Source organism: Antechinus flavipes, chromosome 6 (assembly GCF_016432865.1).
Source record: "Antechinus flavipes isolate AdamAnt ecotype Samford, QLD, Australia chromosome 6, AdamAnt_v2, whole genome shotgun sequence".
Taxonomy (NCBI): Eukaryota; Metazoa; Chordata; class Mammalia; order Dasyuromorphia; family Dasyuridae; genus Antechinus; species Antechinus flavipes.
In genome coordinates, this window is record NC_067403.1 from 956,457 (window position 1) to 963,556 (window position 7,100).

The window sequence follows — 7,100 nt, forward strand, 5'->3', positions numbered from 1 at the left end:
AATCACACCTGAAAATGGTCACCTGGTCTCTGCTTAAATCCCTTAATCAATCCATTAAATAATCAATATTTATGAAGTGTCTACTGTGCATCAGGCATTGTGTTAACCACTAGGGGTACAAAAAAGAGACCAAAGAAGAAAGAATTCACTCTATAATAGTACCCCAAATAATACCCAGGAGAGGGTCTTATTCTGTGTAGGGCACCTGCTTTGGTGGTAAGAATCTAAAGTCAGCCCCACTTTCCTCACTCTTATACTATTCCCAACCTACTTTCGATGAGATGTTATCAGTTATTGCCAATTATAGCAAGGGCTTGATTAGTGCAAATCGTGATTCCCATGAAGTGATCTTGTTATTTGAATTCACACTACCTATTTCCACTGAGCTAGAACCACTTGCCAGATATTGCAATAGTGTGAATAGTGTGAATTTAAATAATGTAAGCACTTCATGGGATTCGCTGTCCACAGTAACCAAGTCCTAGCCAGAATGGCTTTGCATGCATTTCAAAATTGAGATGCTTTGAAATATTGGTGAGTTGATATACTTAAATAATCAACAGTTATTTGATATTTCTATTAAGCATCTACTATGTGTCTAATACTGAAGCAGCTACTGTACAGAATACTATCTTCTTGGGAATCTTGTGGTCTGGTTGCAAAGTCAAATTTAAGACACATACAAGGAAAAAATAGGAAAAATGTATTATAAGAGACAATAAAGGTTACAATATTTTAAAAGACTGAGAAGTCAGCATGGACTAATGTGGACAGAGTTCATAAAGAAAGGAACTGTGCAAATCAGAGAACTGAATGCATGGTATCATGACATGATCTTTATGGTCTTTTCCAAGTCTGACATTCTATCTTCTGGGACCCAAGATCCTTGCCAGCACTGACATCTTTGTTCTGTAATCTAACATGCAAATTTTCAAGTTTTTTCCTCTTTTAATATTTGAATGGTCTCCTGTTCTAGGGTCTCTCTAGCTCTCACCTTCTATATCCCATGTTCTCTGGTCCCTTTCAAAGATCTAACACCCTCTTTTCAAGTGCATCTACAAGTTATTATAACAAATATTGGGAAAATGACCAAAGAACAACAGCTAATGAAAATAACAAGCACCTGTAATTGGAAGCTTCTTTTTATGGCAAACTTAGGATGGAGAGTCTCTTTGTTACCAAACTTGTCTCAATGCTTTTTTCCCCCTGAAGTATATTCAAATGACAAGGGCCCAGAGTCTTTTAAAAAGTAAAGAAGAGGGGAAAGAAAGGAGAGCTTGATGTTCAACAAAGCAAAAGACAGTGGCAGTAAATGTTACTCATCCCCTGAAGCCCTTGGAGATGACCAAGAGGAGCTCAAATCACCAAATTCAACATCTTCCCTAGAACTTCCTGGATACCCCCTCTTCCTTCTGTATTAAGTGAACATGACAACTCTTAGTTTTGCTGCTGGAGATCTACTGAAACAATTTATTATTATGTAGATGCAAATCAGACTCTGAGAAATGTGATGCTGTTTTTGACACAATCTAGAAGTATAAATTAGCATGAAAGCCTAACTTGGCGATTCTGAATAATTATTTTCCTGAAATTCAGATACAATTGAACATGTCAAGCTAAAATCTTTAAATTTCTTTGTGGAGTGCCAAAGATTCTCTTCTCTGCTCTTTTCCCCTCTCTTCCCCTCCTCTCCCTTCCTCTTCCTTCATTCCCTCTCTTCTCCCTATTTAAGAACAGCTTAATGCTAAAAACGTATTTCCTGGCATCAAAGTGACATCTATTCTCACTGAAAACCCCAAATATGGGGTCCTTACAGACCAGGGGGGTACATAAAGGAATAAGAACTCGGCTTAAAGTTGGATACTGGTTCTAAAATTTAATAGCTGCAGGAATGTGGGCAAAGAACTTCCCCCTTGGGCCTTCATTTCTTCTTGCCTAAAGATGTAGATTATTATTATTAATAATAATAATAATAACAACAACAACAATAGCTAGAATGTATACAGACCAAGATTTTCATAGTGCTCTGTATGTAACATCTTGTTTGAGTCTCACAGCAATTTTACAAGGAATGATTCATTATCCATGTTTTATAGATAAGGAAACCAAGGCACAGAGTATTTAAGTGACTTGCCCAGGATCACACTGCCAGAAAATGTCTGAGGCAGGATTTCAATGTGGGCCTTGCTGACTTCAAGCCCACCTGGCTTGGATTTGAATGTCAAGTCATGGACTTGAAAAATAAAAGACTTAAGTTCAAGTCCACATTCCTTTGTTTGCTAGCCACTATCTTGTGGGTCAGCCTCTGAGCTTCTGATTCCTTCAGAGATCACTTCTGAGCTTCAGTTTCTTCTTCACAAACATTGTGACAATAAGTAATACTCATAGTAGGTCCTTCGTATGACTGTTGTAAAATGCTATATAACTACCAGCTATGTTATGATTATTATAATCTATTATTTTCATAATCTAATATTTCTGGGGGAGATGAGTGATAAGGGCCAGTGGAATTTCCTTTTCCCTTTTGCCTTTATCTCTTTGATTGCTATCCTAAATGTTTGCTTTTCTTTGTTATTAATTTTACATTTCTTTCCCTTTCCGATTGTAGTTTTAATTGGTTGTAATATTGTGATCTTCATGGTAACAACTGAAACTCATCTGGCTAGTTTATGATAACAACAACAGTAGCTCACATTTAGATAGTGCTTTAAAACTTTCCTAGCACTTTTCCCACAACAGCTCTGTGATAAGGCAGCAAGAATATTATGATTTTTATTTTATTTTTTATTTTATCTTTTGTTGCTGAGGAAATTGGGGTTAAGTGACTTGCCCAGGGTCACACAGCTAGGAAGTATAAGTGTCTGAGATCAGATTTGAACTCGGGTCCTCCTGACTACAGGGAGCTCTATCCACTGCACCACCTAAGCTGCCCTCATGATTTTCATTTTAATAATGAGGGAAAAAATGAGACAAAAAGCCATCGGCAATACTCTAGCCCAGTTTTCTGAATCCAAAGCCGATGCATTTGTTGTTGTTTTTGTTTGTTTTTTTTCAGGACACCAGGCTGCAATCCATGATTGATTAAGCAGCACTTCCCCTCAGTTATAGGACAATGGTGAGGGTGGTGACCGTTGTGGCAAAATTTTCCAAGTGCATTTTGAGTCATCAAAGCGAGATCTGTGAATCATTCATGTGTGAGTGGAGGAGGAATGAGATCATCTTAGTCAACCTTTTGTTTTATAAGCAAGGCAAAGGTAACTCACTTAAAGCTGTACGGCATAGTTTTGGACAGAACCAGCACCGGAAGTCACATCTCCTGCCTCCCAGCCTGCGACTCATTCTATTCAATATACTGCATGGCCTCTTGTCAGCGTGATTTGAATATTTTTTATTTTATTCTAAGGACTTGAAATGTGATCATCCCTCTATGGAAGATGTAGTAACTCATTAATAACGTTCTTTAGTCAAACTAGGTATCAAACTATGGCTTGTTTTAATAGTTTAAGGACTTTAAGTTCATAAATTGAATGGAACCTTTCTTTAATTTAATAGATGGTCTTCAAGAGTTGCCACAAAGACACCCCGTCATAGGAAAACCCACCAAAACGTAGTGGACATCAGCTTTTGGCTAACCTGCTGATGAATCTCTCCAGACTTAGCTTGTTTGGTCCTTGGACAGCAGATGTACAACCATACTCAGAGGTTTTCTTATTTGGTAGGGCCCTCTAGAACTTGTAAGCTGTTAGCTTAACCTGTGCTAACTAAGAGGTATGTCCACACAAAAGTCCGAAAAAACTTTTGTGGAAGTAATGAGGAACTCTAAAGTATCAAATCTAGTACTGAAGTTTAAAAATAAACCACATGGAGAGAGTTGTATAATTATTCTTTTATCTATGAAGCTTATTTTCCTGCAGGAAAAAGTTTAGAGAGAGAGGTACCAAAAGACAAGTGAACAATGCTTGAAGAACTGACCAAACAGTAGAGATGGAGCAAATAGTACAAGGGCCTCTGGAGGAGGGGATGGTCGCCTTCTCCCGAGCCAGCCCCATTGGCTGGACTCCAAAAATTCAGGAGAACTTGCCACCCTTGGGACAATCCTAGGGATGGCTGTTGCTAATTCTCTGTGGGAGTGTCTGAGAAAAGGGACTAAGCTCTCAACTTTTCTATCCAAAATGAAGGCAAAAAAAGTCTAATATTTATCTGGAAGGCTATGTCTTCAGTGGTTGCTTTGAAATATATAGCTTTGAGCATTTTTTATGATCAAAACTTGCACATGATACATTAAAAAACAATTCCACTTGAAATGAATAAAAGCCATTAATGCCTTGCTTGTCCTATGATAGCACTGGGCTGAGTGCTGGGACTACAAATATAAGCTTCCAGACAGTCCCTGCCTTTTAGAGCTCATATTCTCACAGGAGAAGATAAGATAGATTGGAGTGCGAGGTTTAGAAAGCAGGGTAAGGGGCACAGACTGAGCTTGAACTAAAAAGAAGAAATGCATCTGGGACTGGACAATGGACAGATTTTCTTTGTATAGGAATGAAGTGTGAATAAGATATTTTGAGTAAATAAATCCACACTAAATCCTTGGAGGATCATTGCCACTTACTGATGAAAAGGGGCCTAGTGAGGGAAGCTGGAAGCCAGAGAGAGTTTGGCACTACCTCAGCCCCACTTCTGTTATTAATTGGATCACACAATCTCTGAGGGTCAGCATTTGCTGCTAATGTTTGATTCTTATTACTGAACAGGATCAAGCAACTAGTCAGCCATGCTCCCTACTGGTTAAACAAAATGCATTTTAACTAGTCAGCCACGGTCCCTACTAGTTAAACAAGATGCATTTTAACTAGTTAGCATTGGCCCCTACTGGTTAAAAAAGATGCACTTTAACTAGTCAGCAATGGCCCCTACTGGTTAACAAGATGCATTTTAACTAGTCAGCAATGGCCCCTACTGGTTAAACAGGATGCATTTTTAAAAATCAAGCATTCTTACATAGTTTCTACACACACACACACACACACACACACACACACGTTTTTTTTATGGATAATTTTACAATATCTTTATCATGGGTATATGTGGACCTATGCATAATATATATATAATGTATGTGTGTGTGTGTGTACATACATAGGTATTTATATATATTCTGGTTATGAAACAATTAGAGAAAAATCAAGAGTTGGGCCATGGAGCATGTCTTGAGAGAGAGGAGCAGCAAGATGGCCAGTGTCACTCGATCACCCACTATGAAGGGGAAGAGTATAAAATGTAAAGACTAGAAATTTGGGGAGGTTATGATGGGTTTTGAGTAGCAGAGTGTTTTATTTTTGAGATAACCGGGAGCCTCTTGAGTTTATTGAGTATATATATTTATATGTGGGTGACATGGTCAGACCTGCACTTCGGGAGGATCATTTTGACATATGAGTGGAGGACAGACTGGAGTAGGGAGAGATTTAAGAGAAGATCAAGCAATAGGTTATCACAAAAATCCACATGTGATGTGATAAGAACCTGGACCAGGGAGGTGACCGTAAAAAAGGGAGAGAAGGGGCCATATGCAAGAGATGTTATGAAATAGACTTTGGCTACAGATCACATATGAAGCATAAGAGGAAGTGGGGAGTTGAGGACGATGCGTAGGTTAGGAGTTTGGGTAACTGAAAGGATCTCGGTGTCCTTGGCAGTGACAGGGAAATCAAGAGGATAGAATGTTTGGGGAGAAAAAACAAGTACTGAGTTCGGTTTGGGGTGTGTAGAGTTTAAGATGTTTATAAGACAGCTGGCAACTGGCTGCTCTCTTTTATTCAGCCAGGCGGTACAATGTGTGGATCACTGGGCTTGGAGTCTGTGTGTGTGACTCTGGGCAAGTTGCTTAATCCACATGTCTTCAACTTCCTCATTTGTAAAAGAGGGGCAATAATGGCACCTGATTTCCAGGGTTGCTATGAGGATAAAATAAGATTATATTTGTAAAGGATTTTGTAGACTTTCAAGCCCTATTTAAATGCTGGATATTATTATTAGCTTTGGCTAAAGTCATCATCTACTTCTGGGTTCTTTCTACTTTTGTGCAAATAACAAATTTTAGCTCCTTATTAGTCAGACCCACAGAACAGAAAAGTGCCTCCCAGGCAAATAGCAAGTAACTTCCCTTTCTACCATCCTTGCTGAATACTTAGTGTACTTAGCACAGTGCCTGACACACAGTAGGCCCTTAACAAATGTTTGCTGGCTGCAAAGATCTTCATCCCCACATGACAATTCAGTTGGAGCGAGTCAATTTCTTTTAATTCCTATATAGCACCTACTGCTAGAGCCATATAAATTCACTTCATAAACATTGTGTTTCTGCTGGTTCCTGTCTCCCTTTATGCATGTTTATTGACATCAATGAACAAAAGCATAATGTTATGCAAAGTAGGAGCTCCTCAAATGATTATTTTAAACTCTGTCATCTTGAATAGATGGTAGACCCATTAAAGTGTTAAAGTAAATTCCAAATATATACATACAAAATACAAAATGATTTCTTGAGAGTCCAAGGAGATTGGCAAAGGTCTCTTATGGAAGATCACAGTGGAACAGTGCTCTGAGAGTAGCTGAGGATTCTACCTGGTGGAAGTGCAAAGGGAGAACTAAGCACCAGTGTGAGAACTGAGGGAAAGGAAAGATTCAGCATAATCGAAGGTTACGAACTTGGGGGACTCAAACGATGAATGATTTGATCCTCTGCTGAAATAAAGGAGTGAGGAAAAAGGACAAGTTTTAGGGAGTAGACAGTGAATTCACTTTGGACACAACAAGTTTCAGATGTTGGTGGAAAATTCAGGCAGAGATGTCCAGGAGGCAGTTGATAATGTGGATTGCCCTCTGGCCTATTGAAGTTCAAGTATTTGCATCACCGAAAACTAAAAACAGTGGCTGGCACATAGGAGAAATAAGTATTCTTCCTGATTTACTGAAGTGCCATTTTGTAGTGTGACAATTCACAATTGGTGCTATGATTGGTAAGCCATGTTTACCTGTGCAAGGCTTCTCCTGAGTTATTTGGACAAAAATGCTTTTTAAATGTTTCTTCCCCACCC